At 35.2% G+C, this 12,451-nt stretch overlaps 1 long non-coding RNA gene across 1 annotated transcript; it reads left to right on the top strand.

Annotated features, from left to right (window-relative positions):
* Positions 1-214: 214 nt before the first annotated feature.
* Positions 215-1,547, top strand: LOC123555372 (uncharacterized). Its single transcript, XR_006687249.2, has 3 exons — positions 215-421; positions 872-949; positions 1,454-1,547. It is a non-coding gene; the product is annotated as an uncharacterized LOC123555372 (long non-coding RNA).
* The last annotated feature ends 10,904 nt before the right edge of the window (positions 1,548-12,451 follow it).

Consider the following 12,451-nt stretch of genomic DNA (forward strand, 5'->3'; position numbering starts at 1 on the left):
AAAGTGGGTTAAACCTTATAATAAATAAATTAGATTTATATAAAAATGGGTAAAGATCTAGGATCAGTGACAGGTTAAATGTATGAGGGTACATTTTCAATGTAGCAGCCGGTTTAAGCCTTCTAGCGCTACTGTTTACAAAAAGATGCTGAGTGGACTTAAATAGAATAAGGGCGCGCGACCTAGTACACTATGACGTAACACCGTGCAAGAATACACAACGTGCAAGATAGCGCGGTCTACTTGGAACTCGTATAACTTGATAAAACAAGTGAGTTAAAAGCTGAAATTGGTCTCAAAATGAAGCTAAGACATTATATGATCTATAGAAATCGGTAATACAGATTGTCAGACAGAATTATGCGTGAAAATGGCGATAAAACTGGGACCAAATCTGGATCATGAGGCGCTTGTTGAAAAGGTAAACAAAGAAAGTATAGCGCCCCGTCACTTTGTAAGACACAAAAGCAATGTTCGTAGCATTACCCTCCCCCTAAAGAATTGGTCTCCAATTAAGCCAGACATGAAAGAATAAATACAAGACCAAACAGTGTGTGTCTTACTAAATGTACGGTTTACAATTTCTTAATTAGGTAAATGTGCATACATGACATTGAATACATGGATAATTAATTATTGATCAGTAATTGATGCATTTAATTGTACACATAAGTTATATAGAATAGGAACTGGATTTCAACTTGATAACAATATGTAAGTGTAAGAATGAGTAACTATGAACAATTCAGGCATACATGCACATCATTTACACTTTAATAATACCTGTTAATTATTATTTACTTCATGAATTAATTAATGGGTCATCTAATATTACCTGCTGAACAACATGAACTATTGATTTCCTTTACAGATGTACTATATGTCAGACGTTATTTATACCAGTCGGACCATAAATTTATACATTCTAAGAGTGACTGACTTTAAACAGGTAAGTATATAATATATCTTACAAAACACAATTTCATAATGTTCCGTATTTAAACATACATATTTAAATATAACCTTACACTTGCGTTCATGTACATTTATCAAGGGCATGCATACATAAGGTACGTGTCTTCGTAAAGAATGTAACAAGTATACAACAGTTGTAACAATTTATAACTGAACTTTAACTAGTATGGAAGATAATTGCTTAAATATTTCTCAAATATATTAATAATTTAAAAATTACTCTATGTGTAGGTAATAAACCTCGGACATCTTGGCATGCTTACCAAAATAGACATTATTAAAGTACATGACTAATAAGTCATATCATTATTCAAAAATGAAATTGTTTTAACTGTCATGTGGCAGGATTAAAACAAATGAATACCTCAACAATTTAACATCATAGTAACATTTTGAATTAAATATTTTTAATTCTTCAGCCTGAAGTAATAACTTATAAGTACATTTCATAATAATTATACATCTTTTTACATTTTAGACAACACAACGGTAATGTTTTGTTGAGGAAACAGTGACATGGATATATACATATTTGTAATACAGGGCAGTCATACTTATAATGTCTTAAGGTAAGTATAATGAACACATGTCATACTATTTTTCAATACTTGGAAAAAAAAAAAATTATTCTGCAAAAATCTAAGAAAAATCCTTAAGTGTTTAAGGTAACAGCATGTTTAGTAATACTTCAATAATAATAATTTAACCTGTGTCAAAAATTTAACGTTAATACATACAGTATTAAACACATGTACTAAATTGCTGAAACTTAGATTTTACAAAATTTTTACTAAATTCTGGTAAACTGTAAAAATACTTACACGTAGAGTAGATATTACTATTATCATTATGTTAAATTTATGAACTTCAGTGAAAATTCTACTTATACAGGTACAGCTGAATAAATGGTCTGGTGAAATCCTGGCTAAGTTGAAAATTTATAATTACAAGGTATCTACAGTCAGTACATACGATTTTTCTACTTTGTATACCATTTTACCACATAACTTAATAAATGACAAATTAACTGCCCTAATTCAAAAGACTTTTGCCAGAGAGAATGCTACATTTATTGCTTGCAATTTTGATAAAGCTTTTTTTACTAACAATATTATTAAACATACAATGTGGACCTGTGACGAAGTTTGTAAAGCCCTTTCCTTTTTATTGAACAACATTTACATCAGGTTTGGGAATGCAGTTTTTAGACAAGTTGTTGGTATTCCCATGGGAACAAATTGTGCACCCCTTGTCGCAGATTTGTTTTTATATTGTTATGAAAGAGACTTTATGTTGAGCCTCTCTCCAGATACGCAGGCAGATATTATAACGGCATTTAATAATACATCACGCTATCTAGATGATATTCTTAATATGGATAATCCGTTTTTTGGTCAATTGGTGGGTACTATTTATCCTAGGGAGCTTCAGTTAATTAAAACTAACAATTCGGATACTGATGCTTCATTTTTAGATTTACATCTCTCTATTTATGACAATTTTATACATACCAAAATTTATGACAAGAGGGATGATTTTATTTTAGTATTGTAAATTTTCCCCATTTGGATGGGGATGTACTTCAGGCTACATCTTATGGGGTATATATTTCTCAATTAATTCGGTTTGCCAGAGCGTGTAGTCATGTCAAGCATTTCAATGAACAAATCAATATATTACAGGTAAACTTCTTCAGCAAGGCTACCGTTATTACAAATTGCGTAAATATTTTGCTAAATTTTATTATCGTAATTCTGATTTAGTTTTAAAATTCAATAGTAATTTAAAGACACTTCTGCGAGAAGGTATTTCTAAACCCGTTTTTTATGGGGATGTGGTTTACAAACTTCGTAAGATCTTGGGTCACGGTAATTTTCCAAATGTATTTGGAAAGATTATCAAACGTTTTATTAAAAGAGGTTACGACCCAACTGTTTTGAGACATACCGCATGTTTAGTGTTCAACCCGTTTACAGTTGGACACTACGCTTCCCTCTTTGATTGCGTCTGACGGAAGAGGTGGAGGACTCTATGATAAGCAGTTTTTAAATCCTACCAGGACTGAACTGTTTTCATATTTGTCTTCTGGCCTGTTTCGTCGGGCCCTTAAGGGTGTTTCTCTTGCTGCTCTGTCTTCTGAAAAGGCATTGAGTACATACGTTTTTGGTTCTTAAGGTTTGTTTTTTATATATTTATACACGAGCAGTTTTATGTTTTACATGCCATGCCTTTTTGTTTCCATTACGTGTGTAAGAGATTCACCTGGAGGGGATTACTTTTATTTACAGTCCCATGTCTTTGGAACATGGTGGGGGCAAGAGTGAGGTTAGGTGCACCATAAACCGGTTTAAGCTCCCCAGTGGTGTTTTTGCCACTGACCGTTCCAAGGCGGTGCCCCACTGTGTTCCTTTGTTTGTTCGTTTCGTCTTATGTGTTGGCTTTGTGTGCGTGTGTGTTGTTCGTTTTGTCCTTGTGTGTTGGTTTTGGATGTGTGTGTGTGGTGCACGCGTCTGCGTGCTGGGGGTTTCGTTTTGATGAGGCTACGTTTTTGGTGCGTGGTATTCCCTGTTTGATATTTTTCTGTTGTTTTTTTTAGTATTACATGGAGAAAATTAAGAAATGCGGTCAAAGTATCTATAGATATACATTTTTGAATTTTTAAAGCAGTGATTAAGTGTTTAAATTTATCTAACTAATACAGTCTTCATCTGTTCTTGTTTCTTCTTCGTTATCATAATTTATACTGCAATCCACGCGTAGGTTTTTCATGTAAGAATACATGACTTTTCAGGTTTTATTTATGTTTGTATTACTTTTTAGTTGACATATTTGACTAGTTAATATCTTTTAGATTTTCCCTTTTCTCAGAGGCAACTTTTTGCAATTTGTACAGTCCATAATACTTTGCCCCCATAATAAGTTTTTGGCAACAAGGACGGAGCTATAGTCTCTCCTTGTTGCCTGTATCTGAGATATTGCAGTATGGTATGGAAGTGCTTACTATCTCTGTCTATAAAAATTTCTTTTTCTGCAATTTCTTCTGATATTATTTTCAATAGTCCGTCTTCTGTTTTCATGGTTTGTTTTGAGGTAATAAACATTTTACCACCAACATTCAGATGTACCATTTCTTTCTGTTGTTGTTTTATTGTTTGAAGTTGTTCTTTCATGTGTTTATCTGTTCGTTCTTTTTCTTCCTTTTCCTTTCCTCTCCTCTCTTGTTTCTCCTCTCTCCTTTCCTGTTCTTTTCTTTCTTTTTCCTAATTTTCTAATTGACCACTTGTCACAGTATCATGTAACTGTGTCAACACATACCTAGTGAGGCACTTTGGTAACACAAGTTGGAAATCGACTGAATTTCCAACATCATTCTCCCACTTTCTTTACAAAATATTCTCTTTTACAACAAGAGATTCCCACCTATACCAGAAATATTTTAACTCTACACTATGTTCAGAAACATTATTCCAGTCTGGTTTCTCGTTTATTTCAAACCAGTTCAACACATGTTTGATTATTGGGTCTGACCTCTGCAATTCAGCTACATACTCTAAGTCTAAATTTTCTACATCTATTTCAGTTTGTACTTCTACATTATGCCCTAGGTTCTTATCTTTACTATTGGGTTTGTTATCAACCGGTCCTTCTGTCGTTTCATTGTCTCTGTTAATACTTGTTTTGCTACCAGTCTCAGTGTGAATACAAGTTCGACTATCTCTACTTGATGGTCCAGGTAAACACTCTGTATCTTTAAGATTCTTGTCAGACATTGCTCTGACCTCTTTAGAGTCGAAAGAACTACTTTGTTGACTCGACCTCAACCCAATTCTTCCTGTCAGTTTCTTTAGAACTAACCCCGGTAGAAGATGGATCTCTTACACTACAACTTTTGCCTTTATCAGATGCTTTGTCAGAATTCAAAGTTCTGACCACTACCACATCTTGACTAGACACTTCTTTACTGTTGCTGGCTTTACTAACACCGATATAATAAGACCTCTTTATTTGGTTAGCAATTTCAACTTTTCCTTCCACACTATCAACTATTTTTCCTCTTGACAAAGAATTTGATCTACAAGACATTTTGAACAGAATATACTGTAAGAACACCACTAGGACTAAAGGTACCTTCATAACTATTAGACCAAGAATTACCAATATTGAAAGTAAAGGTAGCTCAGGACAAGCACACTCTGACTTCTTGCTTGTCAACCGTTTCTCAGTTTCTCTAGAAACTATACTATGTGTACATACTTCTGGTTCGACTTTTACTTTTTTCTGGCTCAAAGGTTGTTCTATGTTTACTACTCTAGCAACTTTAGGATTATCATATCTATTTTCTACCCTATCACAATGTACACAGTTCTCATCATAACATGGCCTCCTACTGAGTGCATCAGCATTATTATGGACCCTTCCAGGTCTATGTTCAATTTCATAATCGTAGTTTTCTAAAACATTTATCCACCTGCATAACTGACCTTCTAGATTTTTGAAGTTAGTTAACCATTTCAGACTGGCATGATCTGTTCTGACTGTAAATTTCCGACCATATAAGTAATGATGGAAATGTTTGACCGTTGCAACTACAGCTAGTAACTCCTTTCGTGTCACACAATAACCTCGCTCAGATCTTGAAAAACATTTGGAGTAATATGCAATAACCTTTTCTTGACCATTTTGTACTTGAGACAAGATTCCGCCAAAAGCGACATTACTCGCGTCTGTATCTATTATGAAATAGTCATCTGAGGTAGGAAAAGCTAATATAGGACTACTGGTTAAAGCAGATTTCAAGGTGATAAAAGCTTGTTCACATTCTGAGGTCCACACAAACTTGTGACCTTTTTCTGAGAGTGCATGCAAAGGTTTGGCATTAGTTGAGAACCCTGGGATAAATTTTCTGTAAAATGAAACAAGTGATGTAAAACTTTTTACATCTTTAGCTGTTCTGGGTCTCGGCCATTCTTGAACACTTTTAACTTTATCTGGGCCTGTTACATCCTCACTGATCACATGACCTAACAAGGGTGCCAGAATGTCACAATATACGCCCGTCACAGCAAATTTGTTTACACTAGCACCTGTATTTGCAAATGGAATTTTAATTTTCTAGTTGTTTACAATGTTGTTTTTTTTAGAAATTATTGTAATTCTTTTATTTTTCTAAGTCCACAAAAAAAATCCTTACCAGGTAGAGATACCTTAAAATACACCCAAAATTTGAAAGTAACATCAATGTTGTACCACAGAAAAGTGGTCTTGGTTTTTCCCTACGGTCAGTTATAAAAAAGTTACAATGTAAGTTATTTATAGTAACAACTAAGGGAAGTTAATCTTTAAAGAGAAAAAAAAAAAAAAAAAAAAAAAAAAATCAAAAAAAAAAAATTACAAGTCCACATAAAAATCCTTACCAGGTAGAGATAGCTCAAAATACACCTCAGAATTGGATGTAACATGCATGTTGTACTACAGAAATGTGGTCTCGATTTTTCCCTACGACTTGTAATGAAAAAGTTACAATATAAGCTATTTATAGTAACAGCAAAGGGAAGTAATTCAAAAGAAGGGACCAGTGCATGACACTCCGTCTCATGATGGTGTACAATTGTGCCAAGTTACATCAAAATCCCTCCATGCATGAAGAAGAAATGCTCCGGACAAAGTCATTCTTGTATCTGACCTTTGACCTTTAAGTGTGACCTTGACCTTAGACTGAGGGACCTGGTTCTTGCGCATGACACTCCGTCTCATGCTTGTGAACATTTGTGCCATGTGTTGTATCAAAATCCCTCAATGCATGAAGAAGAAATGCTCTGGACAAAGTTTTCATTCTTGTATCCTTGACCTCTGTGACCTTGACCTTAGACCTAGGGACCTGGTTCTTGCGCATGACACTCCGTCTCATGATGGTGAACAATTTTGCCAAGCTATATCAAAGTCCTTTCATGCATGAAGAAGATATGCTCCGGACAAAGTTTTCATTCTTGTATCCTTTGACCTCTAAGTGTGACCTTGACCTTAGACCTAGGGACCTGGTTCTTGCGCATGACACTCCCTCTCATTATGGTGAACAATTGTGCCAAGCTACATCAAAATCATTCCATGCATGAAGAAGATATGCTCCGGACAAAGTCATTCTTGAATTTTTCATTCTTGTATCCTTTGACCTCTAAGTGTGACCTTGACCTTAGACCTAGGGACCTGATTTTTGCGCATGACACTCCGTCTCATCATCATGAACAATTGTGCCAACTTTCATAAAAATCCCTCCATGCACGAAGAAGATATGCTCCGGACAAAGTCATTCTTGAATTTGACCTTTGACCTCTAAGTGTGACCTTGACCTTAGACCTAGGGACCTGGTTCTTGCTCATGACACTCCGTCTCATGATGGTGAACAACTGTGCCAAGTTTCATCAAAATCCCTCCATGCATGTAGAAGATATGCTCCGGACAAGGTCTGTGGACGCCGCCCGCCCGCCCGCCCGCCCGCCCAACCGCCCATCCGCCCGCCAGGGGCGTTCCCATAATACGTCCCGTTTTTCAAACGGGCGTATAAAAATGTAACCTGTTTTTGAAATAAATTACACTTCTTGGGGTGTAATTTAAGATAAGCCTGTCTCAATCTGTCCATAACTTGCAAATTTACCAAAGCTTGATTAAAAGTTTGTGCAAACACAATTATGTCATCTAAAGACTAAAGTATTCCAAATAAGACCTTTGAATACCATTTGCATGAGCCTTGTGAATACACTAGGACTATTACAAAGACCAAAAGCTAATTTACACAATTGCCATTGTTGACCACCTGGCAAGCTAAATGCTGTTTTAGGCCGGCTGACTTTCTCGATATCAATTTGCCAAAATCCAGCCTTAAGATCACAAACTGAGAACCATTTTGCAGACGATAAGGCATCTAAATTGTCATCTATTCTAGGGAGAGGCTGATACTCTTTCTTTGTGGCAAAATTCAATTTTCAGAAGTCACAGCAAAATCTGATAGATTTATCAGGTTTTGTTACCATTAGAATCGGTGACAGCCATGGAGAACATGCAAGTTCGATAATACCATCTTCAGACATTTTCTTGATTTCAGCCTCTGCCGCTTTACGTTTTGCTAGTGGTACACGATAAGGATATGTCTTAACCGGTTCCGAATCACCAGTATCTATCTTATGTGTAACCAAATCAGTGTGACCAATGTCCCTATCATTTCGTGAAAATACATCTTGATTCTTTATGAGGAATTGTTTTAACTTTTCCTTTTGGTCATTATCCAAATGTACAGATGACTTATCAAACACACTAGTTAGGTGCTCGGGCACGGCTTTACTACTATCTGCTAACTTTTGTACATTATGGTTAACATTTCTGACTGCTACAGGTTCATTGACAGTGACAGGTTCTAATACAGCAGTAACTGTATTTTCATAAACTGTGCATGGTTCACTTGAAAAATTTGCAATTCTCATGGGAAATTTGCCATTTTCTGGACTAATTAAAGTCTTTGCCACTAACAAACCTGATTTCTCAGCAAATTTTACATTTGGCTCTACCAGACATTCTCTATCCTTACTCAAGCTATCTAAAGGTTTGCCTTCTACAATCATTTCTGTTTCAGGGGGAATAACTACAGTTTCAGTTACAGCAATTCTACAACAACTGGCTGGCACATCCTTTTGATTCATGAAACATGGAATTCTCTCCCCTTTCAAAGCAATATAACCCTTACTCAACATTATGTCACAATTGTGTTTAAACAGAAAATCTAACCAAATAATGGCTGGTTGCTTTATATCAGCTATCAAAAACTCATTAACAATTTTCTGTTTTCCAATACAAATTTCTATTTCTGCTTTTCCATGAAAAGGTGATGACTCACCAGTTACAGTATAAAGTGAACTTTGCACAGCCTGGATAACTGGTTTCATAGAATAAGGCCATTTCTCAACGGTTTCTTTACTTATTATACTGACATTTGCGCCACTATCAATAAAAGCATAGTCAAATTAGATTCATTTATTGTAGCTGAAACAAAATATCCATGGTCAGAACCTAAGTTATGTAATGCAATTTGGGAGCTTTTTGAGTTGTCGAGCTGCGATCCCCACAGCTTGACTTTGATCTGTTGAACCTGTGTTGGTCTGTATTTTGGTAAGACCATCTATTATTTTGAGTACCACTGTTGTTGGGACCATTGTTGTAAAACCCATTATTACGAGGTCTCTGGTTATCATAGTGCCTGTAATAATTGCATTTCTCTGATATTTTGATCTGTTTTCATTTTGAATCCTATTTCTAGATTGATGGTAGGTTTGGTTTGAGATCTGACTCTTACTGCCATTATAGCTTTGCCAACTATTTGTCTGTCTATTTTGACTGCCTACTCTTTATAGTCCTACGCTATTTTCTACTTGGGATGAGCTTGCAGTATTTTCGTTTGAATTATTGACCTTATCTACAGTACAAACAAGCTTATTTCTATTCCTGTCAGCTAATCTATGTGCTTCCATACGTACTGCTATTTTCTTGGCTTCAGAAATAGTCTTTGGTGCTATTTCTCGTAATCTTAACCTTATGTCAGAGTCGTTCAGGGCATCTATAAAATTATCAAGAGATAAGGCCTCGATAACATCTTGACTACCAGTCGGATATGCTAGTCTAGTCTAGTCATTTTTCTAATTGATTAAGCCATTTCCGGAATGGTCGCCCCATTTCCACGAACACGACTTTTTAACTGAGTTCGAAATACCTCAGCCTTGTTTTCGGAACCAAACCTTGTCTTGAGTTTCTCTTCTAGCGAACAAAAATCGCGCCTCTCGCGTTCATTTATTTCACTTAAAAGCGAACGAGCCCCACCTGTAAGACTACTGGCCAAGTACAATGATTTCTGTGCATAGTCCCATCCATTTATTTCCGTCGTTATTTGAAACTGAGCAAGAAAATCTTGCAAGTCTTCATCACCACTATAAGTTTGGGGTCTCATTTTTAGGTTGTTTGTGGGTCGGGCTATGCACAAATTCTGATATGTGGGTACCATTTCATGTACAGACTGTTGAATATTTTGATCATTTGACAGACAGTTATTATTTTCTGACCAATTTCTTGAATTATAACAAGATTCATTTTGTGCTTCATAACTACTGGTGGCCCTTGTCACTTGATGATTGAATCTTATTTCTGGGTCAGGATGTTCTATCTCAGACATTTTAGATTTTACAGTACATAGTTCAGTTTCTACCTTGCTCATTTGCTTTTGCAGTTGGGAATTTACATTTGGAATAGTATTACCCAAACTAGTAATTTTTTGTATAACTTGAGACATCTGGCTTCCCATATAATTTTCAAGGTCTCTTATTCTAGAGTTTTCAGTTTCAACTGGATGTGGGGCAGGGTTTGGCGAGCAAACAGAACTATTCTCATTTATACTAGTATTAATACTAGTCTCATTTCTCTCAGTAGTTTCATTTTCATTGGATGAGACATTTCTTGAGGCACTGCCTCCAAAATCATAAACATGTAAATACTCAGCCATTTTATTTTTGTATTAATTTTTCTGTGATACTATAAATTATGAATATACAAATGTATGAATTTTAAAAGACTTTCTTTTATTTGAAATATTGTAAAATACTAAAATACTATATTTGTTTATAACTAAACTATATTGTCATTTCTCATTTCAGAAAGAAAAATTCCTGTCACTGATCCGATCAACAGAACTGGTGAAGAAGAAATAAGTGTAGTTTTATGTAGATCTACAGTTTCAATCAATAAATCAGACTATCAACCCACTGTTCATTTTCTGTAATCAAAACTCATTGATTAATAATGGGAGCTATTGTACTCAATAATCACAAACACCAAGTCAAGAACTTATCATTTATTATCCAGTAACTGTATATCTGGTTCAAACATCCGGTTGGAAAATAGCCGACTCTTTGTATATAGTCAACAGAATTATCTGTTACATTACCAGGTTTCTCATATCCTTTTAACCGTCCAAATGATATTTTTCTTTTTTAGACACAGAAAAGTTAGTGTCTTGTGAATAACCAAATCTCAAATATCTCTCTTTATTATTTATCTGTGAATCAATCATCTATCAGTCAATCATCAATCGATAAATCTATCTATCTATCCCACTTCTGACACCAAATGTTGTGTCCCCTAAAATGAGAATGATGTTCTCTTTTCTGTGAGTCAGGATTTAAAAAGGCTTAAGCTTGTCAGGCGTTTAATAGGGGTAACAACATATTAGGAAATTGGGTTCGGTTCTAATCTACAGAGACAAGAAAGATATGTCCAGTTCTATCAATTTTATTAAAGGTCTAATGTACACCTTTATAATTTCATTATCATACGACAAAAGACGGTTAAACTTTTTTATAATAGAATCTGGTTAAACCAGATTGTGCATTATCAATGTCGGTTTTCAATATAAATACATACAAGCATACCAGATATATTAAATGAAGGATACGGTAGAAATTCTTAATTGACCGGAATGGGTCAAGTCAAGATCTGGTCAAGTTCCAGATTGGGTCAAGTTCCAAAAGTGGGTTAAACCTTATAATAAATAAATTAGATTTATATAAAAATGGATAAAGATCTAGGATAAGTGACAGGTTAAATGTTTAATTAATTACAATGGGTCGTAACCTCCATATGAGGGTACATTTTCAATGTAGCAGGCGGTTTAAGCCTTCTAGCGCTACTGTTTACAAAAAGATGCTGAGTGGACTTAAATAGAATAAGGGCGCGCGACCTAGTACACTATGACGTCACACGGTGCAAGAATACACAACGTGCAGGATAGCGCGGTCTACTTGTAACTCGTTAAAACAAGTGAGTTAAAAGCTGAAATCGGTCTCAAAATGAAGCTAAGATATTATGTGATCTACAGAAATCGGTAATACAGATTGTCAGACAGAATTATGCGTGAAAATGGCGATAAAACTGGGACCAAGTCTGGATCACGAGGCGCTTGTTGAAAAGGTAAACAAAGAACGTATAGCGTCCCGACATTTTGTAAGACACAAAAACAATGTTCATAGCAATATTATTTTGTCTATAGGTCTACCATGCCTATCAATAGCACAAAAATGTTTTAACATGCCACTTTGAATTTCACTGAACGGCCGAGCATGAGAAATAAAGACGCGAGGATGGAATTGAAAAACTGGTATTATGTTATTATAAAGAATAAAGGCATTTATTAATTTGTTTAACGCAGTCCCTTATATAGGCGGTTGTCTCAAATTGAAATATGTACATTTTAAATCATTAATTGCATTGAGGAATAATGTACCTTGATCGAACGGTCACTAAAATAGTGAGAACCAGTCAGTACACAAACATGTATTCATGCTATCTAAAAAGAACCTTTATAAAGACTGTTATCATCCGAACCTTTGATACGATTATAAACAACAGTAACCAATAATGAAAATGAGTTAAATGGGTTGCGCGC

The sequence above is a fragment of the Mercenaria mercenaria genome, chromosome 7 (genome assembly GCF_021730395.1).
Source record: "Mercenaria mercenaria strain notata chromosome 7, MADL_Memer_1, whole genome shotgun sequence".
In the NCBI taxonomy this organism is placed as follows: domain Eukaryota; kingdom Metazoa; phylum Mollusca; class Bivalvia; order Venerida; family Veneridae; genus Mercenaria; species Mercenaria mercenaria.